Source organism: Talpa occidentalis, unplaced genomic scaffold (assembly GCF_014898055.3).
Source record: "Talpa occidentalis isolate TD23 unplaced genomic scaffold, MPIMG_talOcc4v2.1 talOcc4.14, whole genome shotgun sequence".
In the NCBI taxonomy this organism is placed as follows: Eukaryota; Metazoa; Chordata; class Mammalia; order Eulipotyphla; family Talpidae; genus Talpa; species Talpa occidentalis.
The window spans coordinates 79,134,680-79,161,196 of record NW_023601433.1 but is presented as its reverse complement, the minus strand read 5'-3'; the positions used below and the strand labels follow the sequence as shown (position 1 = coordinate 79,161,196).

Below are 26,517 nucleotides of genomic sequence, written 5' to 3'. Positions count from 1 at the left end.
TAAGTAAAAATTCTTTTCTTGTACCTTTTTTGGGTGGTATTGTGGACATATTAATTATTTAACCAAGGTCAAGACTGTAAAATCTTTGCAGAGAAAGAGTTGGAAATCTAATTCAAATATAGAGCCTACCTTTTTTAACAACTGCGGGAATGTTATTAATACCCAATCTCTAAACCCACCTACTTTTGAAAATGACTGCATTTACTATTGTGCTCCAATCCTTCTTACATGTTGAAAATAAAACTAGTAAACTCTTCAGTTTCGAGAGACTAGAAGACTTCTACAACCTGACTCTGGTCTCCTTGCTAAGCACTAATGTTCTTAGGAGAGCCCTGCCCTTGTGGAAGGGGTCAGAGCTGGTGCTCAGGTCCCTGGGAAATGCTTAGCTGGAGTGGCACATGGTAAATTCCTGGGGCTTCTGCTGATTCAGTGAGTGACATTGTATGAAGTGACCTTGCTAGTTAGTGTCATGGTTGCTCCTCATGGATACTCAGGCTGGGGAAAGCCTTTTCAGGCCTGGCAAGGAAGTAGGAAGTAAATCTGACCATTAGAGAAGTGGGTGTAATGAGATGGAAACGAGGGAGGGGGAGAGATAGACAGAGAGGAAGAAGTGATGACTGATAACCTGGAAGGTAGCTGGTTGCAGGAGATAACAGAATATCCCTGAAAGGTAAGAATTAAGTTGATAGGTAAAGCGAAAGACCTTACCTGCAGGATGCCCACCCAGGGACTCATATCCCCTTTGATTTTCTGGAAAGAAGGAGTTGGGCAGTTCCCCAAGAAGTCATTTCACAGGACCGTGTCAGGAACAGCATTTCTTACTCGGTTTTGAAACCTTTCCAGAAGCTGGGGAGGAAATTATTATCTTTGTAAGATTTTATAAGTATTTGAGTCTTTTTGTTTGTTATTCGTAAAAGACTAAGCAAACCAAATAGGGCTGATCGGATTGATTTCATTTGTTCACAAACATTTATTTAATACTCATTCTGAGCGAGGGTTTCTTACAGAGACTTATGAAATGAATACAACTAATCAGAGCAATTAAAGGGGAAATTATTTCTTGAGGGCTTTATGTTACAAAACAAAGCAAGTATCAGACAGCTAGGCTTTCTGAGCTGGTGAATATAGGTGGCCAGGAGCAACGAAAGGACAGAACAGAACTTAACAAGTCACAGCCAAAGAACCCAGGACTTAGATTTAGATCTGTGTTGAGTTTTGACTTGGCTTCTCCTTGGCTTCTCCTTAACTGGGTGACCTTGTTATAAAATAGGGGTAAAAAATTTGTATCTCACACAAATACTGTTGGAATGAAAATGAGATAAGGCAGTGTATGAAGGTCGAGATTTGTTTCAGTGTTGATGAAACAAACTTTTATTAAAGCATTGTCTTTACAGTTGAGGTTCCTTTGCCTAATTTTTCTGTAGAATATGCTGATAAGCTGTTTCCTGAAAAATACAGGAGGATATTTCCACTAGATCTAGATCCTTGGTATCCTCTCTGGCTTTGAATGTAGGCCTTTGCTAAGTTTTGTGACTTTTTTTTACTTTCTCTTTTTTAAGCAGGACAAGCCCCTGGGGTTTCTAGCACCAGCCAGTTTAGATTGTATTTTATTATCATTTTATTAACTGGGTACTCAGAAAGTAGAGGAGTGGAGTACTTTGAAGTGAATTAAAATTCTCCTAGGACAAGATCACAACCAGCAGAGATAGTGGAAGGCCAGGCCTTTCTTGCAGTGTATATAATGTGTTTTTATGAGCATGGCATGTGTAAGATGAAAAATAATAGCCCACTATTTCTGTGATGCTTTCCTCCAAGATAGTTAAAAATCCTTTTCCTTGGTTTCCATGGTTGTCAACATTCTTTTTCTTTTTTAAAATGACAGCTTTATTGAAATATAATTTACATAGGCTGCCATTTACATTTTTTAAAGTATACAGTTCAGTGGTTTTTTCATATAGTCACAGAGTGGTCCCACCATCAGCACTGTGTAATACAGAGCATTTCACATCCCATAGGAAGCCCTGTACCGCTCTTCTGACCCCTCTTAACTACCAGACTGCTCTATCTCTTATGGATTTGCCTATTCTGGATGTTTCATAGAAATGGAAACATTATGTATGTGTGACCTTTCAGGACTGACTTCTTCCTTCCCCTTAGCATGTCTTCAGAATACATCATGTTGTAGCATTTATCAGTACCTCCTTCATTTTTATGACTGAGAATGGTCTGTTGTATGGTTGTTTTGTTTATACATTCGCTAGCTAATGGACATTTGAGTTGTTTCTCCCTTTGGCTTTGTGAGTAAGGCTGCTATAAACATCCGTGCACACGTTTTCGGGTGGCCCAGGTTCTTCTCAGCTCTAAAATAAGATGCTGTGAACAGATGTATCCCAAGAGCTTCTGGATCCTCATTATGATGAAGGAAGAGATAGATATTGTTCTAATTCTGTAGCTGAGAAAACTTAAGGGACAAAAAGATTCGTGACTTGATTAAGGATATTCCAATTCAAGACTGATTAAGAGTGCCTATGCCTTAATTTCAAATTTCTGAGGCAGCAATTAAAATCATAGTCTGTAGAGCCAGACAGCCCTGGGATCAGACACCAACTCTGCTACTTACTAGCCAGATGAATGTTATTTTACCTTTCTTTTAAAAATCCTTTCACCTTTTTAAAACTAGTTTCCTCCTCTGTGTAATGGGAACAGTTGAGTTGCTATTACCTGTTAGTGTTGAGTACTGGATGGGATAATGCATTTAAAGATCATGTATGTAAAGCTCTAACCACAATGTCTAGCATGTTACAAATGCTGACCCCATAGGAAATCCTGTTATAATGCAGCCAGCATAATTATCCTGTCTTCATCATGTAGATGAAATTTTCACATCTTGTCACATGTTGGTTCTCTAACTTGATAGCAGAAGAATGTGAAGTGTCCCCAGTACATCCCTTTTACATCCATGTAAAATTGTCTTGTTTAGTAGTTACATTTCTATTAGATTTATATAAAATTGACCCTCCTAGAAATTGAGTCAAGTTTGTTCCATGGCACCTAGATGCTCTTGGACTCTGCTGTATCCAGTCTGGACATCCCTTTATTCCAGTTTATTTGCTCATGTGGACAAAATGTCCTCTAAATTCTCTTCTAGTTTCTAAGATTCTGTGGGTCTCATTTTTGTGAAACTCAGGTCGACATGTTTGCAGAAAGTGTAATTCATTTTCTAAATTAAAAAGTAACACCACGATGGCGTTGGCAGTGGGGTTTAATAGGACACATTAGTCACTTATCCTAACTCTATAAAAAGTGCAAAGAATACAAAGGGGTTTGCCTTCAGAAAGAAAAGAGGAGTGACGTGGACCTTGCTTGTTGCTTCAGGAGAGTATTTCCATATCAGTCTACAAGTGAGGTTGTGTGAGAACCTTTCTGATATAGACCTTTTCTCTGGTATTACAGCAGAGTCCCCCAGATGATTTTCTCCCCAGCAGCAGCAAAGATATCAGAGTTTTGATCAATATTAAAGAGTCCTCAAATGATCATTCACTAATATTAACAGTATAGCTAGATACTGCAGAGTCCTTGCAGTCTGCGTGTAGAGCAGCAGGCCAAAGCAGTAATTTGATCAAACCAGTTTTGTTCAAAATAATAGTAAGTTTCCTACTTAGCCTTTTAGTCTTCAGAAGCAGTAGAAATAAGATAGTATTTTCAAAATGAGTCTCAGTAATATTAGAAACTACAGTGACAGTTCAAAGAAGGCATCTTCACTTTGTGCTAATAAAACATTGTTCACACATTAGACTTGAGTATCTGCTGACCAAAGAACGGGGAGAACCAACTAATTTTTTCTTTAAAAATGAGATAGAGGGCCTCCCTGGTGGCGCAAGGGGTTAAGCACCACACTATGAAGCAATCCGCAGCCTCTGTAGCACGAGTTCGATCCCTGGCTGGCCAGGGAGCAACCCACATGGCGAGGCAGACCTCTCCTGACTTGCCCGCTGCTCCCTTCAGCAGTGTATTTCAGTCAGTCTGCCTGTCTGTTCCCCACTCTGTCTCTGGTGAATGCTCTCACCCCCCACATCTCTGGCCTGTACCCTTGCTCTTACATGCATAAATAAATCTTTAAAAAGTAATAAATAAAAATGAGATAGAAAATTGCTTAGGAATTTCTAAGACTGTCCCCAAAATACATAGCCCTAGAGTTTTTACAAATTGACTAGGAAATTTTCTTATACTTTCCCTTGCAGTTTTATACATTATAGATTGGCCACACCTTCCCCCTCCTTCTCTCTCTCTCTCCCTGCGATAGCAGGACACTGAGCTTGTTTCCCATCCTGTTGGATTCACTGGAGGTCAGGGCTGTAGTTAAGGTCTGACTGTGTATGCATTGTTGCTCTGTTTTAAAAGTCATGAGATAGTTCAAGGACACAGAAAACCACAGAGAGTACTATAAATCCAGCTTTGTAAAACCTTAACGTTTTTACATATGCAGGTTTTTTAAAGAGATACAGAGCATTATTGATATATTTGAGGTTCTTACTTCATTTTCTACTTTCCCATTCATGCTTTTATACTTACACACACGTATTTGTGTGTATGTGTGCATGTATTTATGTCCATTATATATATATATATATGCATCCAGTGATGATTTGTAATGTATTTTTCCATGTTTCAGACATTTAATAAGTGGCAGCATCATGTACATAGCATTCCGCAGTTCAGCCTTTTTTTTTTGGCTCCATGTTGGGTGATTTAGTTTTATTAATAAGTAGACTTCCAGTTTAACTTGTTTAATATTTCATGGTAAAATATAGTACAATGTATTTGTCTACTCTTTTGTGAAGCATTTATGTTTCCAGTTTTTCGTTACTGCAGACTTTCCTTAATGAATACTGTTGTACCTTTTCTTCTTGTGCACCTGTATTTGAATTACCCTGGGGATAGACCTAGGAATGGAATTACTGGGTCTCAGAGTAAACATGTCTTCAACTTAATGAGATATTGCCAAATTACTCTCCAAAGTGGTTGTATAAATTTACATTCTTAACCAGCAGTGTTTGTGAGAGTATAATTCTTCACATCTTCACCAACACTTGGTTATTGTCAGATTTTTAAAATCTTAACAGTCTCGTGTATGAGAAATGGAATTTTTTTTAAATTTCCAGTTCATGAATTACTAATGAAGTTGAACATCTTTTATGCTTATGTTGGTTGTGAATTGTCTGTTTCACCTATTTTCTTATTGGTATGGAAGAGTTTCTTTTACAAATTCTTGATGCTATTTTTCAGTTTGTTTATAGTCTTATACTAAAAAGAAGTGTGTGCTCTGAAGGCATTTATTAATCATTTCTTTTAGGATTTGTTCTTTTGTGTTTTGCTTAATCCTGTCCTCCAAATTCTAAAGATATTTTCCCAAATTACAAAAATTAGACTTTTTTTTTAACATTTAGATCGTTAATCTATCTAAAATTTATTTTTCAGTGTGATATAACAGGAATCCAGTTTTGTTTTCTGTGTGGGCTACTGTCTCAGCACTGTTTGTTTTCCCATAAATTTCTAATGCAACCTAGACCTTTAAGCAAAAAAAAAAAAAATTCTGACATTTATTCTTGACTAAAAATTAATTTAAAACTTAAAAATTTCAACAGGAGGTTTTTCCTTTGGAAAACCTGCTATACATAGTACCACAGACTGAGTGGCTTGACCAGAAAGTTAATTTCTCACAGTTTTGGAGGCTAGAGCTCCCAAATCAAGGTGTCATAAGAGTTTTTATTTTCAAGATTTATTTATTTATGCATACAAGAACTGGGTATAGGCCAGAGGTGCGGGGGTGAGAGGATTCACCAGAGACAGAGTAGGGAGCAGAACAGGTGGATCTACTGAAATACACTGCTGAGGGGAGCAGCGGGTGAGACAGGAGAGGTCTGCTGCGCCCTGTGGGTCAACTCCCTGGTTGGGGATTGAACTCATGCCACGTGGCTGCTGATAGCTTCATAGTGCTGAGACCTAACTACTTTGCACCACCAGGGAGAGCCAAGAGTTGGTTCTTTTTGAGGCCTAGGTGGGAATGACCTGTTCCAGGTCTCCCTCCTTGGCTTGTCCTCTCCGTTTGTCTCTTCACATTTGTCTTCCCTTCCCAAATTTCCTCTCCTTTTAACAACTCCAGGCCTGCCCTAATGACCTCTTTTTAATTTGTTTTCCTCTGGAAAGACTGTCTCCAAATCAGGTCACACTCTGAGGCACTGGGGTTTGGATTTGGACGGGGACACAATTCAACCCATGTCAAGAACCATTTTGGAGTGTTTGTTGCCAACAGATCCAACGCTTGCACCTTAGTGCTCTCTGTGGGAAGTGTCTATACTGGTACCACTTTCCTTGGGGTTCTATACATTTGATAACATATTTCCACGCCAGGGATATATATGCTCACAGCCACATGACTAGAGGCTGCCAATGGAGAAGGACTTCGAATCCTTAATTTTACTCTGAAAAAGTTCCATGTCCACTTCTCTCCTTTAATGACATGCTGACATTCTGTTGAGTGAAATAGTGAAATCTTTAGTATTTGTCTAGATTTTCTTCAACATTCAGCAAAAATATATTGAGCAAGCCCAAGAGATGCCATGGGAACCTAAGACCTCTGCTGTGTGAAGCTAGTGGAAAGATCTGTATAAATGACTGAGTAAATCCACAGATAATTATCGATTGTGCTAGGTGCTATAAAGGGTGATCTGGTGGAAATGCCCAGAAAGAAGAGAGTGACTTTAGAAAGGGTTGATAGGGAAGACTGCTCCGAGGAGACATCTTTTGAAGTAAGACCTACAGGGAGAGGAGCCAGCCACGGAGGGACCAAGGGAACCGTGGTCTCTGGTGAATTCTGTCAGAGTATGACCACAGCTCGCTTGTTTATTGTTGTACAATGGTGTCTAGCAAAGGCGGCATCAAATAAAAAACTATTGATTGCTATTTTTGTTCAATGACTAAGGTGTCTGATAAAGAGATGTTGGAAACTGTAGCTTCCTGCAGAACGCAGCGCCCCTCCCTGTCCTCTGGAGAGAGCTCTCTTGAGTCTTTTCAGACTGCACATGTGCTGTTTGGTGGCCAGTGGTCAAGGGAACCATGGGTGTCGGTGCTGTGACAGGTGAACTCTTAAGTAATGGGGGCTTGGTTGCCTGGAGACCTAGTGTTGTCTTCGTAGATGCTCCTAGAATTGCGTACAGATCCCTTCTCCCATGGAATGAGAAGGGTTACTGCAGAATAGGCAGAACTTTGGGTCTTGATCTGAAGCCTGCAGGTCATCCTGCTCTGTGCTATTTCTCCAGGAGTGTGTAGGCTGGTCCGTCTATGGTCACTAGAGATGGGTCCTGTAACCCTGCGGCTTTGCTGGTGAAGATATAAATGAGCATTTGGGTTTGTACAAAAACATTTCCTTTGTCTCATGAAAGGGTGGACTGTTATTTAGTTTGGGTATCACTGTGGCTTCTCCCCCTTTCTGGGAGCATAAACTCTGGACAAAAGAAATCCCTTCTCTCCAACTGTCATCAATTCTTAGAACCCAAAATGGTGGGCTGAGAAGGAGGCAGTGGAGGTTTTCCTTTGTAAGGCTGAATTCTGGCTGCTTTTGAACAAAACTCCATGTGCAAGCTTGGATGGAAGAGCCCTGTGAATTATTTCCCTCCTCATTATTTGTTTCAGTCCTGCACTACATTCTTTTAGCTTTTAAATTCCCAGGTCCCTGCCTGTCAGCCTTTTCCCCTCATTGCCACTTACCCGTGTCTCTAACGAGCCCTCTCTGACCCTGCCCTGCCTGACTGTGATCATGTGCCTAGGTGCCGTGACTGTGGGTCTCACTATATAGATGTGTCAAAAGGAGACGCTATATTTGGGGCAATGTAAAAAGGGCTGTTCCCAAAGGCTGGGTGAAGCCAAAGAAGGCAGTTCCTGTGGCATCACAGATAAGGAGAAAGAATTCAACAGAGGTTAGATCTAAGGAACTAAAACCTGAATTTTGTTTTATTATTTTTACTGTGTTCAATTGTGGTAGCTTTGGTTTACATCACTGTGTTTTAGGAGGACAGGTTCACACCTGTCCCCCAAAGCCTGCATTTTAAACTACAAGAACTTAGGTTAGCAGAGACCTAGAGGAGTAGACTGAAGACTGGTGATGGAGAGGTTGAAATAAAGGAACAAGGGGGCACTTGAGCTTCTGGTGAAGCCACACAGCTTGGGGTCTGTGTCTGTGAAAGCCTGGTGCCCAGCTGGGGGTTCTTTCTGTGAAACTCGGTTTCACCTGTGAGCATAGGGTGGCTTCTTAAGGAACTAAGCATTACTCTGAAAACCCTTAGTATATACTCAGGGATTCTAAGTTTGCCTCTGCCCTAAACCTCCACTTACAGATTTTTAAATTTAAAAAATATACATTTTTTTTCAGATGGCAAAAAGAACTGATGCTTATTGTCTGAATAAAATTCAGACAGTACAGGGCCTCCCCGGTGGCGCAGCAATTGAGCGCTGGGCTGCGAAACTGCCCGCAGCCTCTGCAGCGCCAGTTCGATCCCTGGCCGCCGGCGAGGGTCCCACATGGCGCACAAACCTCTCCTGCCGCGCCCACTGCTCCCCTCAGCAGTGTACTTCATCAGTCTCCCTGTTCTGCTACCCGCTCTGGCTCTGGAGAATTCTTTCACCCTCCTGTGCTTCTGACTGTACCCAGTGCTTGTACAAAAATAAATAAATCTTTAAAAAAAAATTCAGACAGATTAAAGCATTTGATATAAACACTGAAAATCCCCCTGATGCCCTCTCAAAGAAAGTACAAATGACAGTTTGGTGAATTTTTTTTCCCATGTGCAATACACATACAAGTATGTGATTTTTCTATTTATCTGTGCTTTTTTCCTTTTTAAACAAAGTAATTTTGTTTTTTTCTTTATGTATATTTTTTATACATAAAGTCTTCATTTCTTGTACGGTGTATGCTTCTTATATCAGTCTTCTTATATCAGTCTTCATTTTTGTACAGTGTATGCTTTCTCCTCTCAGGAGTAGTCCTGTGAAATTCCCACCACCAAAATCACCCGTGTCCCAACACAAGAGTCCCCTGTGCTCTTCCTACCCCTGTTTTGATCCTTCTCCCTCCTCCTTCCCTACAGAATGTGTCTGATTTATAGTTGCCTGTTGATTTTGATTTTTAATTTGCTATGATTACTTCCCCCACCCTGCTTCCTTATTTGTTTCCTCTACATTCCTCCTATGAGTGAAACCATCTGATATTTTCTTCTTTCTGGCTTATTTCACTGAGCATGATCCCTTCCAGCTCCATCCATGTTGCTGTGAATGGCATGAGTTTATTTTTTTGATTGCTAAGTAATATTCCATTAAACAAAGTAGTTTTGTTAATATTTTTCACTTACTATGTCTTTGAGTTTTTCATATTGAACGGTAGTGATGGTGTTCCGGGCAGGGGATGTGGGTGGCCCATGTCTGTGACCATCTCCTGCAGAACATGCTCATGACCTCAGTGTGACAAGCGCCACTGTGGTGCGTACCTCTGCTCGTGGTTCTTCGCACTCTTAGCAAGAAAGAAATAAGGAAATCTCACAAATCAGGTGGTGGGAAGTTCTGTGAATTAAATCAAGCCAGGTAAGGGGGAGAAAATGGTGGCTGAAGTTCGAGCAGGCATCTGATAGATAAAAAGGAATGGAAAAGAATGTCCCAGGCAAAGAGAACAGTGGTTAAGAGTCTAGGAATGAATGAAAGGAAGACCGATGTGACTGGGCCCAGAGACTGGGGACACTACAGTATATCGGGTTTTAAGAGGCAGTTGGCAGCTTTGCCAGCTGCAATCTGGAGCTGGATTTTCTTCACCATGGTGGGAAGCCAGTGATGTGTTTTTGGCAGGGGAGCATCATGACCTGATTGATAAGTGCCTTTGAATGATTGCCGTAGCTACTGTGGGAGAATGGCCTAGAGAGCCTAGGGGTGGAGCATGGACATCAGCGAGGAAACAGCTCTCCCTGGGGAGAGTTGACAGTAGCTGTGATCATGGAGGTGGTGAGAAGGTTTAGATTATGTGTGTGTTTTGAAGGTAGAGCCAAAAAGACTTATTAGTGGAGTGGATGGATGGGAGAAAAAGAGTGAAGAAAGAGTAATAAAAAAATGACCTGGATTTTTGTCTTGAGCTACTGGGGGAATAGTCTCATCATTTACTTGAAAGATTGACGAGCAGAGGCACGATAGAGGGGTAGGTTGCAATCCAAAATCAAATAATTCATCTTGGACTATTAAGTTTGAAGCACCCTTTCAACCTCCGTGTTAATTTCATATAACATGATGAGAATTTTTTTGTATCGAGGTAAATTATTGAGTTCCATTTCCCATAGCCATCTGCCAGGTCTCAGTGACTGAGACTCTTCTAGTACCTTTTGTTATGTTGTCATCAAGGAATTTGCTCATTCACAGTGACTGAAGCTGTATGCAGGTAAGTGCTTACCCACCCCACTTCTGCCCTCAGATCCCCCTTCACTCTCAGCTAGAAGAGCCACTCTTCTGAACTGGTGTCTGGGAGGTGACACGTGTGGGAGGCAGTTGATGCAAACAGGTGCTTTGTCTGTTTCCTGCCTGTGTGGAGCCGTGTTCCTGTGTCTGATGTCTTATTCAGACACAAAGAACATAGGATACGTGCTGGCTGAATCCAGTCCTTCCTGAAAAGACTTAAATTTCTCCGAAGAGTAAGCAGATCCTATTCTTAAAACGGCTCATTTTGCATTTGCAGCTCTGTATCTGTGCACTTCTTAAGGCAGATTTCACCCCACTTCCTTTCTTAGGGTTAAAGGCTTTAAAATTGTGGCCATGAGCATCTCAGTTGCTCTGCCACTGGTGGGTGACACGTAACCATCCTTGTTTCTAGGACACTAGAAACTGCTCAGGGCCTAGTGGGCTTTTGTCCCTTTTGGAGTGTTGCTCTATTTCTTGGTTTTTTTGGGTTTTGGTTTTTTTTTTTAGATTTTTTTTTTTATTATTATTTATACAAGAACCAGGTACAGGCCAGATACACGGGAGGGTGAGAGGATTCACTAGAGATAGAGCAGGGAACAGACAGGCAGATTGACGGAATATACTGCTGAGGGGAGCGACGGGCATGACAGGAGAGGTCTGTTCGCCATGTGGGTTGCTCTGAGGCCAGCGGGGACCGAACCGGCACTACAGAGGCTGCGGACAGCTTCACAGCACTGCGCTTAACTGCCTGCGCCACCAGGGAGGCCCTCTTGGTTTCTTTTTAATGTCAGCAGTTCTTGTTGGAGAAAAGATAAGGCAATTTTCAGTTACCCCTTCCTTAAAAAAGAAGTTAGGACATTATTTCCCAACCAAATATAGTAATTAAAATTTCTGAAGCATGTTCACCCACAGAAGTCCTCCTATCTCACCACACCCTGTGAAGGAAGTGGTGGTCGTGACACTTCGACAGATGAGGAAATGTAGGCTGAGAAGTTCTGTGACATTTGAAGGCCTCGTGCTGGCTGCAGGTTCTCCACTGGTTTGAAGGTTGTTTTTTGTACATTTTCAAGGATAGGTGGTCAATCAGAAAAAGAAATACGAATTTCCATCTCATTGGCTTATTTTCAAGTTGATAGATCTACCAGGTGTTACTGTTTTGGATCCCCTCCACTTCAGGGTCACTGGATAAAAGAATCCAAAGGGTTGGGATCAATCTGTAGCAGTTTCTGTCTGATCTGTCAAGGAAGGATTGAAAATGATCTAGTGAGAGAATCACTTCAGCTAGAACCAAAAAAAAGGGGGGGGGGATTTTTAATATCGGAGGTCTCTTCTATAAAGACAGCATTTCTGGACCTCCCCGGTGGCGCAGCGGTTGAGCGCTGGGTTGCGAAGCTGCCCGAAGCCTCTGCGGCGCTGGTTCGATCCCTAGCTGCTCCCCGGCCACCGGAGGAGGGTCCCACATGATGCGCAGACCTCTCCTGCCACCCGCTGCTCCCCTCAGCAGTGTACTTCGGTCCTTCTGCCTGCTCTGCTCCCCGCTCTGGCTCTGGTGAATTCCCTCACCCTCCCGCGCTTCTGACTGTACCCAGTGCTTACATAAATAAATAAATAAATAAATAAATAAATAAATAAATAAATAAATAAATAAATCTTTTAAAAAAAAAAAAAAAGACAGCATTTCTGAGTTTTCCCAGATTGATGCTCTTGCTAATTAGTAAGTTAAACACATTAGGGTGGTAATTGCTTCACATGGTATTTGTATTGGTAGATTCAGGTGGCTTTCGCAGCAGCAGGTTTCTGTGGCCCTGCCTGGAAATTGTGAACACACTTCACTCATTCCCTGGTTAGAACTCCGTCACAGGGCTCATTCACTTATGAGAGAGCAGGGAAATGTGGGTGTGGAGATACAGGGTGGTGAACCACTGGTCAGGATCAGCCATGATGATGTCAGGGAAAGAGTCTGGCCTTTCCTTCATTGAGCTGGGGTTTTCTGAAGGAGTGGAGTGGCTGGTTACTGAGATTCTGCCTGTTCTAACTAGAAAGGCGGGCCCGGTTGTAACGGCAACACCTTCTTTTGTGTTCATAGATCTTTCTGTTCCAAATACAGAAACTCTTGGTCTTTCTGTGCTCAGGTAGTATCACCAGTAATCATGTTTGGGGTAAAATCCTTTGAAGCTGTAACTTGATCACCCCTACCCTTCCCCCCCCCATTTGGGTATGTTTTTCAGATTGCTTTGTGGTAGGACAGAGCCATTCATGATTCTGTTAGGTAAGACAACACCATCAGAACAGACAGATCCTGAGATCTCAATGGCTTTCCATAATAGAAGTTTATCTCTCATTTCCATAAAGTCCAAACAGTGTGCCTGTTTAAACAGGGGGTGGGGTAGGAGTGCCTCTATATTAATAGAAACACCACATATTATAGACATGTAATGTGTATATGGTATATCATATTAACGGAACTCCAATTCCATGTTTTCTAATATTATATAAATTAAGGAAATGAGGTATTAGCTGAATTCTAGACATACTTCATCAGGTAGGACCTCTAGTCCATTAATATTCTACGGAGATAAAACTAATAGATTACAGAATCATATATTAATGGAAAGAATTGGTCTGGGAAACAGAAGACTTCAGTTCTGCTCCATGCTCTGTCACTTTCTAACCTGAAATACATCCTCGCTTTGGGGCTCACTTTCTGTATTAGTAAAATCAGGGATCTGAATCTGGTCAGTCTTGCTCCCTTTAAATGCCCACATGTACATGTGATCTCTTTAAAAAAGAAAATTCTTAGAAGGGGACATTGCCACCGTACATGGCATACTGTGAGTCTGGTAGCTTTGTAATGCTGCATTCTTTATGGGCAACACTTACATACTCACTGCTGTCTGGACCAGACAGGACTCTCCCCTCACCAAAATTCAGAAATAGAGAGAGGTTGTGGTGACTGGTTCTACCACAGAAATGTTTTCCATTCCAGCCATGCATGTTACTGATGAGGTGGGCAGTGAGGAGGTGTTTGTGTATTCTTCCTGTTTAAAATTATGCAGCATAGTACTAAGATTTTACGAGACTGACAGTCCCAATGCTACAGATAAGTCAGATTTTCCACATTGCGCTGGTAGTATTCATCGCATTCAGTGCTGCGTGTTTGTCATTGCGGAACTGGAAGAATTCCCACTACACACCTCTCGTCATTGGTTGCTAGGATACAGCTTCTGACATTGTCCCAGTCGGCTGATGTTGCTATGGGTACCAGTTATGTCTCCTCTTATGACACTGTTCCTGCCAGGCTCAGAGCCCAGGCAGGAGGTAACTGTGATGTCAGTTATGTTTTAGCAGATGAGAGGACCTAAGGTTACCAATTCCATGTTTTCTAATATTATATAAATTAAGGGGATGAGGTATTGACTGAATCCTGGACATACTTCACGGGGTAGTCCATTGGTCTCTAGGCCATCATTATTCTATAGAAATAAAACTAACAGATCATGAGCTGTGAATGGGAAACCGGCACTGTGACTCCTCACATAGCCGCACCCCGTCACTGTTCATGAACTGCAGCATGAGCTTCAATATTGTCCTCAAAGATTAGGGACATTGGGGGATGCTCTTTGTCAGACTCAGTTCATCCACATGGTAAAACCTGTGGTCTAAATTTTATAGCCATTCGATGTCACATATGGCAATGTTTGTTTTCCTGCGAGATTTCAGACAACATGGAGGCAGGAAACTGTATTTTCAAGACATTTATCCCCACCAGTGCGGTGTGTAGTATAGCACCACCCCTAGGCAGTGAGCCAGAAAAGGCTTATGGATTTGTAGCTTAGGGACTTCGGGAATAGGTAATTACTACTTTGACTTTATATTTCTAGGATGTTTTAAGATGGTGAGGACCCCTTCATTGTACAATTGTCGAAATGGAGCTTAACCCATGTCACTTACCTCTTACCTGGCCCTACTCTTTGATCTCACAGTTGAGAAACAGCCTCTCAGGCCCTGAGAGGATGTGACTCATCTAAGGTCGCAGAGCAAATAAAACTGTGGTTTATGCAAGTGTGATATAAAAGGTCTGTTATAAACAGAGTTTAAAATAATTTCAATAAAAACAGTTCTGTGGTTCTGTGTACTTAGAGAGTTTTGCTCTATGCATTCTGTTTACTTAAAGCACTTGCAGACAGGCAGTTATTAAAGAGGAACTTCAGCATATAACAGCCCTGCAAAGAGCATACCAGCTTTTCTTTCACATCAACCCAGAGCCTTCCAGTCTACTTCAATATTTGACATATTCCTCAAAAACCAAATTGCAATTGAACATAGCATAGCAGTCTTTCAGAATTAGCATCCTGTTTAAAACCTGGCAGAATCTGAATTAAAAAGTTATCCCTTGCATGTGACGGTACTTCCCAAAAGTAAAGGAAACCTATTTACTTACTAAATGGAATCCTTTTGTTTGGGGAGAAAAACAAAGTGAACAAAAATGTGTCTTTTGAAACAGACTGCCAGAGGCTGAGCTATGGGCTTTAACTGTCAGTGGGAGAGACAGACAAATCCTGTGAGAGTCAGGGAAAGTGACAAATCCTCAAGCGTGGAATTGTAATTCAAGGTGAATCTCCCTTCCTCCCAGCACCAAAGACTCAGTCTGCCCCCTCCTTTTTCCACTCTCCCCCACATACCTTGTGACACTTTGAACTTTAGGCTGGTAATCCCCCGCCTGGCTTCTTCCCTTTATGCTCTGCCACCCCACTTTTTCCTAGTGTCAGATCACCTTCCTCCAATGAAGTTCTGAAAAACTCATTGTCTCCAGGGGACTCCTCCACCTGCTGAATCAAGTGGAGACTTCTTGGCACAGCATCCGAGCCCTTTACCACAGGACCTGCCTCATTTCCCACTATCTCCCCACAGCTTTGGCCAGAGATGCAGGGATAAGAGGATTCACCAGAAACAGAGTGAGAAACAGAACAGGCCGACTGACCGAAATACATTGCTGAAGAGAGCAGCGGGCGAGATAGGAGAAGTCTCGTATGCCGTGTGGGTTGCTCCCTGTCTGGCCAGGGATCGAATTCGTGCTGCAGAGGCTGTGGACTGTTTCATAGGTTGCGTCTTAACCCCTTGCACCACCAGGGAGGCCCTGTTACAAGTATCTTAATTCCTCCATCAGTAAAGAGAGTGAACAACATGGAATCTCTGGGGTACCTGGTAGAACACCAAGCCCCTAAACCGCCTCGCAGGCAAGCATTTCTCCCACCTGGGTAGCATGGTCAGGGTCTGGAAGGAGGTTATATGGGATGAAGGCAAAGCCTTGCTGAAGTCAGGACATATAGTAGTCCCCCCCTTGTCCACGGGGGATGTGTTCTAAGACCCCCAGCGGGCTCCAGAAACTGTGCATAGGCTGAACCCTGCGTAGATGATGTTTTTCCTGTACTTACACGTATATGGTAAGGTTTAATTTCTAAATTAAGCAGGGTAAGAGATTAACAACAATAATAAAATAGAACAGTTATAACAATATACCTAAATGAAAGTTCTGTGAATGGGTCTCTCTCTCTCAAAACATCTTTATTGTACATAACATTTTCAGACCAAATTTGACCTCTGGTAACTAAAACCAAAGCAAAACTGTGAATGGGTGGGGGGGGGGCGGGGGGCTACTGTATTTAATCCATGACTACTTCTACGTGACAGTGTAGCACAATGAAATGCATTCAGGTTTTGACTCTAGGTGAATTGGTTTATTTTGCCTCTGTTGATTATAAGCTGTGTTGGTTATAGTTCAGAGAGTTTGCGTTTACACATTTTCCTCATCTGGAAAAAATGGGGATTATTAAAAACAAACAGAATTCTATACCTTGCAGAGTTGTTAGAATTGTTGATGCTAAAAAGTATTTAGCATAGTTCCTGGCTTAGTGCATGATGGCAACTGTCCTTGCATTGCCACCCATGCTGAGGGTCACCAGCTGGCACTGTGAAGTCTGAGACAGTCTTAGACTGGTTTGGATCCAGCACAGGTCGTGGATCCAGCACTACTCATAGTGCCCTATGCTCAAAAGGTTATAAAAGATGATGATAGTGTAGAAAACCAAGTTTTCGGGCCTCCCCTGGTGGTGCAGTGGTTGAGCGCTGGGCTGCGAAGCTGCCTGCAGCCTCTGCAGCGCCGGTTCGATCCCTGGCTGCCGGGTGAGGGTCCCACATGGTGCGCAGACCTCTCCTGCCTCCCGTTGCTCCCCTCAGCAGTGTACTTCGTCAGTCTGCCTGCTCTGCTCTCCGCTCTGGCTCTGGTGAATTCTCTCACCCTCGCACGCTTCTGACTGTACCCAGTGCTTGTATAAATAAATAAATAAATCTTTAAAAAAAAAAAGAAAACCAAGTTTTCTTTTTCAAAAAAGTCTGGCTGGTTGATCTCATAGGTAAATAATTAACAGAGCTATGGTATTACAACATCACTGCTCAGTAAGTGTTGCCGCCCATTTTAATGGGTATCTATTCTTGTTTAATGAGATTTGTGGTCAAAGTCACTCAATGTCATACAATCCAGGGACAAATATAGTTGCAATTAGTATTTAGCAAGAGTTGTTTCAGTGAAGAGTTGCTTCGGTTGTTTTAGTTAAGGAGGAGAATGGGTATGCCCGACAGCTGTGGAGAGCAGCCAGGCAAGGAATGAGAGAGAGGTCAGAACAGGTTAGGATGGATAGACAAGACAAAATCAGGACACATGAGAGAAGTGCAGTCTCTTGGTTTTTTTTCCCCTAGCTCTGTCCTCAAAAGACCTTGAAGCAATGAAATAAATGCTAGTGATTGCGAGTACCCCCTAGTACCCAGATTATACTTTGTAAGTATCGTTCCCCAGTGTGGTGGGGCAACCAGGCTGAGGGCGGGCAGGGAGACCGAGGGGCCAGGAGGCTGGCAAGCCTCCCATCCACAGTGAGTCTTTATGCTCTCTCTCTGGGCTCTCTCTGGTGTGTTCTTGTTCTCTCTCACACGCATTGTCTCGTGGCCTCGCCTCTGCAATCACCCTGCTTGTCCTCTTGCAGCCTTGGTCCACTCTGAGTGGTGCTGCCCTTCTATCCCTGGCCTCCAAGCTCAGGTCTGCACATTTACACATGCCTGCTCCCGTGTTCCAGGTGTCCGCAGCAAGGCATGCATGCCCCACACCCACGCTCCCAAGTTCCTTCTGCGTTAACACAATCAAGGCCATTTGTGATAACCACAGAGGCAAGTGGCGTAAAAAGCCTGATGAATTCACTTACTCTACACCCTGTAAAGGGAATCAAGGCTCCTTGGAGAAATAACTAATGCAAAGTCTGGAGCAGGAACTTGACAGGGTGAACCTGAAACATCGGCTTGTGCCAGAAGCAAGAAAGCTTTCAAAATGTAATGGAATAATTATACTCCAATTTAAAACAAACTAATGGAGTTGTGTCAAAGGACACAGAAGTCAGTTTGAGAGGATTCCCGCTAAAGCTGGGACAGTTGGGGCACTAGGGAGAATTAGGGCTATCGTTGGTTTATATTCATGAAGATATAAGTCCATGAATCTATAGTAATATTCAGAAACAAGAATGCTTCCCCCTGACACAAATATCAGTATTAAAAATTGCTCTAATATCAACTCCTTACTCCATTGATGAAAAGAAATAATTGAGTGTATTTACAGGAGCAACTATTTAAAGTAGTTAGATAACCCTACATGATGAGAGCTTGCTCTTCTTTACCTAAGAATGCCAACTCACATCTGTGGAAGTAATGATATAATTAGAAAATCATTTTAATAAAATTTTTGATTTGGGTAATAATCATCATTAGGTCAAAGGTAGATGGAGAGCTGAATAATCACCCCACATAGTGGTGATTTCAAAGGGGAATGCACAACTCTACAATGGAGGGGTTATCTTAAGCTACAAATCTATCTTGGCATCATGAATAGTAGGGCAACCAGCCTTATGTGCTCCAGCCTTATGTGCTCCTCACACTGGCATACAGTGTGAGGTAAACAGCATCACCTATGGTTTTCTGTATGGTCCCTTATAGCTGAATGAAAGTTCCCATAAAGGACAAACCCAGAAGGTTCAAATCACTGGGAGAAAGTGTGATTTAGCCCACTGGAGAGCAGAGGAGTTTGCTGGTCTGGCCAGCTTCCAGCAGGGCCTGCTTCCTGTTCTGTAGATGATTGTCTTCTGGTGTCTTCATGTTGTGGGGACCGAGAGACAAGAGAGATGAAGACAAGAGATGAAGCTGTCTTCCTACAGGGCACTAATCCCATACATAAGGGCCCCACCCTCATGAGCTAATTATGTTCCCGAGACTCCATCCTAATTCCGTGACATTTGGCATTAGGCTATCAACAAATGGATTTTGGGGAGACACATCAGTTTATAACAACATCATAAATGAATTTTCAGAAGAATTTTTTGATCATTCAAGATGTAGTAGGGTCACAGTGTTACTAGATTTCTGTAAAACAGGACACCAAAAATGCTGTTTTTCAACGTATACATTCATCATTACTCATTTATCTGTATTACTGTTATGTTTTATGTTTTATAAGTAATAAAATATTTTAAAGAAAAGAAAAAGAACAAAATAATAGAAAATTAAAGCACCCATAAGAAGGAAACACATTAATAACTGAGCCTTAGGCTCAGGCGGTCTTATGGACTCCTGTGGAAGGAAGGGCCAGTCCCTCGTGCCACTGCCCAACATGTGGTGGAGCGGGTGTAAGGAGGAGCTGTTGTCACTAGACTTCTGCTTGTTAGCTTTTTGCTTTCCTTGCTTTCTCTCTGGGTGTGTTCATTCCAGAGTGAGGTCTCTGTGCTATGCCTGAGAACGGCTTGGGACTGATTTCCCACATCCAGCTGAGTCGGGGTTGGTGTTAAACTACCATGTAAATTCCCTGAAGACACCAGGATCATATAATGAATAGGAGCTATTGGCTGTTTCAGAGCTTGAGATGACTAGAGAGTGAGGATAATGGAATCATTTTAAATTCTTTGAAATGAAATTGAATCTTATCCTTCTCCCCTGGAGGTGCCTCTCACCTTGAAATTGCTTAGTAATAATATTTTTGTGCTTTATAGTTTGATCCATTTTCATGTATTATCTAATTGAGACTCACACCTGGATTGTTAACTTACTATCCCCTTTTTATAGATAAAGAAACTGAGACCCAGGGAGGCAGTGATTTGCCCAGAGTTAATTGCTAGGCCCTACACAAAGTCATGTTGTTTTCACCTTCTGTGTTCTGGCGTGACTATTTTTCCTCAGACTTCTTTGAAATTTTTAAAAATCCAGTTTGCACTCCTCAGGTGTTACTGAAAATATGGCTCTTTTTGTGGAACAATTTATGTCCCACTGTTCCCTATTGGGTATAGCATTGTAAGTATCCAAAATACCTTTGGCCTCTGTAGGACTGGTTTAACTATTTTCATCCAAGACAAAGGCTAACATCACTTAACACCATTCCTAATTATTAGATATGTCAACTTCTAATTTGCAATTATATAATACAAATTAGGCAAAACAGCAAGAAGATTCAGAAGCACTAATAGGTTGAATGTCATGTTCCTAAATCGGTATTTTTAAGACAGTCTTAATTGAGACCCTGGTGGGTATTAATCTTACTCTTCCTTACCTGAGCTATTAATGGCTCCGCGTTCATCCAGGAAAGCGGCTCCTTTGGAAGGCTAGTTGTTAAATGGCTTTGTTGTCTCCTAATGTCATGTCTGCCCATTTATTTGAGGGTCCAAGATTAGGATGTAGTGCTATAATTATCTGGGATGCAGACTTTATTAGGAATAGCAGTTTGATAGTGTCTCCATGAGTCATTTTCACTAGAGTTTTCATGAATAAGAAAGCATCTCTAATTCTTTCTTGCTCTCTACCCTTTAGACTCTTCTGTTTCATTAGCTTTACCAAAATATTTCAAAGGCCCGCTGTCAGCAACCTACCCAAGAAGTGGTTCCCCTAGAAAAGATGGATATTGAAAGTTAAAAAAAAAGAAAAAGTGTTATGAGATAGGCAGCAATAAGACAGAGCTTTCCATTCTCAGAGGCCAGGAAGAGGAAATCTTTTAGGAAAATGAGGCCAAAATAAGTTGGTACCTCTCCTCCTGGTAGTATCTTTGGGGTCATGGACAGTGACCCCAACAGGGGTCTGCTGAATGGGATTTAAGTGGAGGTTTCATTGGAGGGTTTTTTTTTTTTTTTTAAGATTTATTTATACAAGCACTGGGTACAGTCAGAAACATGGGAGGGTGAGAGAATTCACCAGAGCCAGAGCGGGGAGCAGAGCAGGCAGACTGACGAAGTACACTGCTGAGGGGAGCAACGGGCGGCAGGAGAGGTCTGCGCACCATGTGGGACCCTCACCCTGTGGCCAGGGATTGAACTGGCGCTGCAGAGGCTGCGGGCAGCTCCATAACCCAGCGCTCAACCGCTGCACCACCGGGGAGGCCCTTATTGGAGGTTTTTATTTAGCCCAGACATTTCATGGCCTTGCCGGGCTGGCCTCATACAATCGTGTCATGTTTAGGCTGACTGATGGAGCCAAGAATGAACAGTTTCTTTTTCTTTTTCTTTTTTTTTTTTTTTAGATTTATTTATTTGTGCATACAAGAACTGGGGTACAGGACAGAAGTGCCCGGTGGTAATAGGATTCACCAGAGACATAGTGGGGAACAGAACAGGAAGGTCTGCGGCGCCATGTGGGTCGGCTCCCTGGCCAGGGATTGAACTCATGCTGCAGTGGCTGCGTATTGCCTCATGATGCAACTTAACCGCTTGCACCACCAGGGAGGCCCAAGAATGAACAGTTTCTACCTGTCCAAACTTGACCTATTTTTCCAGGATTATATCATTTTCTAAACTCATTGTCACTTACTTGCTATTTATTATTCACTGCCTTAGGAGGCTTTTTAAAATATATTTTTAACCTTTTATTAATTCAAAAGCAATACTTGTACATTAAAGAAAATTAGAAAATAAAGAGAAGTCAAATAATTTTTAAAAATTAAAAATCACTATTCTACCTTCCAGAGATCTGTTGAAACAACTTGTCTTTAGGGACCTTTTCCCAGACATATGTAAATGCATCTATAATTTTAAAACCAGAATCATATCATATGCTGCATGTTCTGTTTTGATGTCCCCCCTTTCTACTCCATTAATTTTCCATTCAAATTTTTTCACATTCAAATTTTTCCAACTATCTTCAAAAGACATCCTTTACTCTTAGTTTGCAAATCAGGATCCAGTTCAGCCTCGGGCATTATGTTTATTGCAGTATATTTGGTTCTTTATTATCTCTTCTAGTACAGCTTCCCTTTTCCAATGACGTGCTGAAAAGCTGATCAATTGTCCTGTAGAAAGTTCCAGCTTCCAAATTTGTGGGATTGCATGATGAGACATCCTCTATTGTTCACTTTTGTTTTTCCCCTTTTGCCAAAAATAGTAAGTGGGGTGCCTTCCTGGTGGCCTAGGGGTTAAGTCTCAGCTCTATCACCACTAAGGCCTGAGTTCGATCCCTGGCCAGGAGACCTCTCCTGTCTCTCCTGCTCCCCTCAGCAGTGTATTTCAGTAGATCTGCCTGTTCTGCTCCCCACTCTGTCTCTGGTGAATCCTCTCACCCCCTGCACCTCTGGCCTACACCTCAGCCCTTGTATGCATAAATGAATAAAAATCTTTAATAAATAAATAAAAATACTGAGAGACAGAAGCAAGAACTGAGAGCTAAAGATTTTCAGGAGAGATGTAGAATTAGAAGCTCCAAACTTAGGTGATCACGTTGTAAGTATTACAGCCTTTTTAAAAACATTTATTTGTATTTATTTTCTTTTATCTTTGTTAATTTGGGGACAGTATTTGATTTTCTCCCCTTAGGCCAGGTCCCTGTAGTTCTCCGATCACCATAGCACCTGTGACCTATCACATGCTCTTCCCTCCCCTGTTTTGACCTCTCCCTCCCCCACCCCTGCTGGATGCCTCAGATCTATGGGCAACTTGCAAGTTTTGTCTTTCTCCTGACCCTTTGTTTGGTTTCTTTAATTATGACTCTTTAAAATGGAGGAAATACTTAATTCCCCTACCCTTCTCCCACTTACAGAGAGTCTCACCGGCTTTTTATCCCCATGTAATATCTGTGTTACTTCCCCAGTGATTTCACATAAAATAAAACCAGTCCCAGTGGTAAAACCCTAAGGGGCTAATCCTTGTTGGCATCTCTGCTGTTTTCTTAGCAACCATCAGGTGCCATACAAACTCAGAGAGGCATGATGTGAGAAGTATTTTCATCAACAAATGCCCAGATTTGCTGGTAGAATGTTCCACTGGGAGGTTACTACTTAGCCATCTCCAAAATCTAACTCTGCTTCCCCATTCTTTCGTGTTTGAACATTTAGCAGGAGATAACTTTTTAGAAAAAAAATCTTGCCATGGATATTTTTCTCTAAGGAAATAAAGCTTGAATTTTTTTTGAACACTTTTTACAAAATGGACATATAAAGAAAGTAAATCTGAGAGGAAAATAAAAGGTTTTAGATCTCTACTATATAGACTTTTTGACTGTTGATAAGTACAGAGATGTAAAAATTAGCACAATTCATCTATTGTCAGCTTTATTCAAATGAAAGATTTAAACATGTAATTCCTTGATGTATGTTAATTATTTCTCAATAAAAAATAAATTTTTAATTAAAAATAAAAATTTCCTGCTTGAAAACTGAATTCATTCTGCAATATTAGGATTTTTTAGAATTTATTTTGTGCTTGTAACATCTCGGAGTATGTTACAGACAACCCAAAGTTGAAAATGAGTGACTATATACATATCCTCTGTGTATTTGACAATGTGTGTGCTTTCAGGATTCCCTGGCAGTGATTCCTCTGCCCTTAAGTGATTTCTTCCTTCCCTCCCCCTCCACTCCCCCTCCCCTCCAGTTCTTAGCACTGGAGTTATGCCAATGAAACAAAGGTCTGGCCCTTTTGGAACCTCCATGCAGGGCAGAGTATGAGGCACTGACTTGGTAAACAAAGAGCTGTGTGTCAGGTGTGTTAGAGAGAAAATGAAAAAAGAATAAAGAATGACACATAAGGGGAATGGAAGGGAAGAGTAGATGGAGGAGGCCTCTCTGGGGAAAAGACCCGAGGAGGAGAGAGGAGCAGGCCTGGTACCTAACGAAGGGGAACGTGTGCAGGCAGAGGGGCACGGGGGCCCACATCTGGCTGGTAGGGACGCTCCTGGGCTGAGGACAGCTCAGAACCAGTGTGAATGGGACCCAGAGAATGAGGTGAATGAAGATGGTCAGGGGTGAGGTGGGACTGGGGGAGGAATCTTGTAGTGTCTTATAAGCCGTGATAAGAACTTCATCATCGCTTACTGAGTAAGAGAGAAAGCTCCTAGACAATTTAGGCAGTGACATGACCTTCCTTGGGTCTTTAGAGGATTGCTCTGCTGGGGAGCGAATAGGCTGGAGAACAAGGTTGGGAGCCGGGGACCTCTTAGGCGACGCTGATTTAGGTGTGGGTGAGCGATGATGATGATGATGATGATGATGTAGGACCTGAGGTGGGAGAGTGGGGCAGCGAGAAGCGCTCAGATGCTGGTATTTATCTCAGGGTCAGCCCTGGGTCAGAGTCCTGTGCTGCTTATTGTGTGCTCAGCACCATCCTGGCAGCTTATTAAATACCAACTTACTCATGCTGAGAACAGTCGGGTACATTTCAGGGTACCCCCACAGAATTTGTAGATGGGTTGGATGTGGGTATAAAGGGAGAAAGGAGTCAAGGGTGAATCCTCTGTTTGGACCTAAAATTCAAAAGAATGGAGTTGCCATTTCCTAAAACAGGGAAGACTCAGGAGAAGTGTGTTTGAGTGGAGGCTCTAAAATCAGGAGCTCGGTGTTTATTCATGTTGAGATTGAGATATACATTCGCTACCTACATGAACAGGTGGAGTAGGCAGGTGATGTAGGAGTCTGAAGTCAGAGAAGAGATCAGAGCTGGAAATAGGTTACAAAGGGGGATAGCAGAGCATTCAGGAAGAAGTGCCACTGGGTGCTTGTCTGTTGCTCTCTCTCTCTCTCTCTCTCTCTCTCTCTCTCTCTCTCTCTCACATAGAACTGGGGTGTAGGCCAGAGGTGTGGGGAGTGAGAGGATTCACCAGAGACAGAGTGGGGAGCAGAACAGATGGATCTACTGAAATACACTGCTGAGGGGAGCAGCGGGCAAGACAGGAGAGGTCTGCTGCGCCATGTGGGTCACTGTTATGGCCTGGGGGTCACAGTTAGGCCATAACAGTGATAGCCAGGAGACTTGACCCCTAGGCCACCAGGGAGACCCAGGGTACTTGTCTCTTGCTGCTAGACCAGCAGTGATAGGGCTGTCTTCTCCCCTGAGCCCCATGGTTGTGCAGTGGCATTTTCACTGCCTTTGGGATCACATCTGCCTTTGAATCCTACTCCATTAATTGCTGAGTGACCGCAGCTGTGTGACTTTATCTCCTCTAGCTTCAGATTCTTCATCTATGAGACAAGTTACCAGGACTTACTCCATGGTCTTATTAAGATAAAATGAAATAACGTGTTACCTAGAGCAGTGCTTGGAGATAGAAAGTGCTTAGTATTATCTTCTTTTTCCTCTGGTTTAGTTTGTTGCATTCAACTCAGTTAAGTAGAACATGAGCTTCTTTTCCAGGATCTAAGAAATCTGGGAGGGTCCTACTTAATGATAAGCTCCAAAACCATCTCAAGTCTGTCTTCTTTCAAATGATAATGACCTTATGAAAGAAAGGATGTTAGTGAGATGTGTAGGAGGCACTGGGAAAAGGTGGTGGGTTCTGAGTATTAAAAGATTCCATGTACAAAAGTAGTGTGAAGGTCTAGGTACAAGCACCGAGCAGCAAATCCGAGGATCAGTCCTGGGTAATTTACTTCAAAGCTGAAGTAAATCGGCGTGAGCCATGACGAGGACCCACAGCAGGGAAATGTGCCCTTTGCAGAGGATGGGCTATTTGAATCAAAGAGGATTATCTCATTAATTCCCTGTTGATCCTGGTGGAACTTTGCTAAAGGGACACTTCTGGGCTTTCACTTAAATCCCACTTGTATTTTCTACAGCCAATACTTGACTATCTCAAAGTACTCATTGAAGTATTTAGATCTTATCTCACACAGTAAACATTCAAGCACCTACTATGTGCCTGTACTTTCTTTAGGAAAACAAAAACAAAATAGGAGATAGAATTCATGTTATTAAGTCTTTTACAGTGTAAGAGAAAAAAGAGATGTGCAAACAAAATAGAATGTATGGTAGGTGCTGAGAGTATTATAAAATTGAAGATACTATAGTGATTAATCCTGAGAGAGTATAAAGGTAGAGGTCTATTAAGGTTAAGAATTTATCAGGTGAGGGGGCCTCCCTGGTGGCGCAGGGGTTATAGACACAGCGCTATCAAGCTATCACCAGCCATTGCAACATGAGTGCGATCCCTGGCCAGGGAGGTGACCTGCATGATGCAGCAGACCTCTCCTGTAGTGCCCGCTGCTCCCCTCAGCAGTGTATTTCAGTCGATCCGCCTATTCTGTTCCTGGCTCTGTCTCTGGTGAATCCTCTCACCCCCCACACCTCTGGCCTACACCCCAGTTCATGTATGCATAAATAAATAAATCTTTCAAAAAAAAAAAAAAATCAAGGCCTCCCTCTCCCTGGTGGCGCGGTGGGTTGAGCACAGTGCTGTGAAGCTGTCCGTAGCCTCTGCAGTGCGGGTTCCAATCCCGACCGGCCAGGGAGATTCCCACATATCAGGGCAGACCTCTCCTGTCTCACCCGCTGCTCCCCTCAGCAGTGTACTTCAGTCCGTCTGCCTGTTCTGTTCCCCGCTCTGTCTCTGGTGAATCCTCTCACCCTCCCATGCCTCTGGCCTGTACTCTAGCGCTTGTATAAATAAATAAATCTTTTTGGGGGCCTCCCTGGTGGCGCAGCGGTTGAGCGCTGGGTTGCGAATCTGCCCGCAGCCTCTGCGGGGCCGGTT

General features: G+C 42.5%; 1 protein-coding gene across 2 annotated transcripts in view; it reads left to right on the top strand.

The window, feature by feature from the left end:
- BICDL1 (BICD family like cargo adaptor 1) overlaps positions 1–26,517 on the top strand; it is a 67,437-nt gene that overhangs the window by 9,004 nt on the left and 31,916 nt on the right. The gene's annotated exons all lie outside the window — the stretch shown is intronic.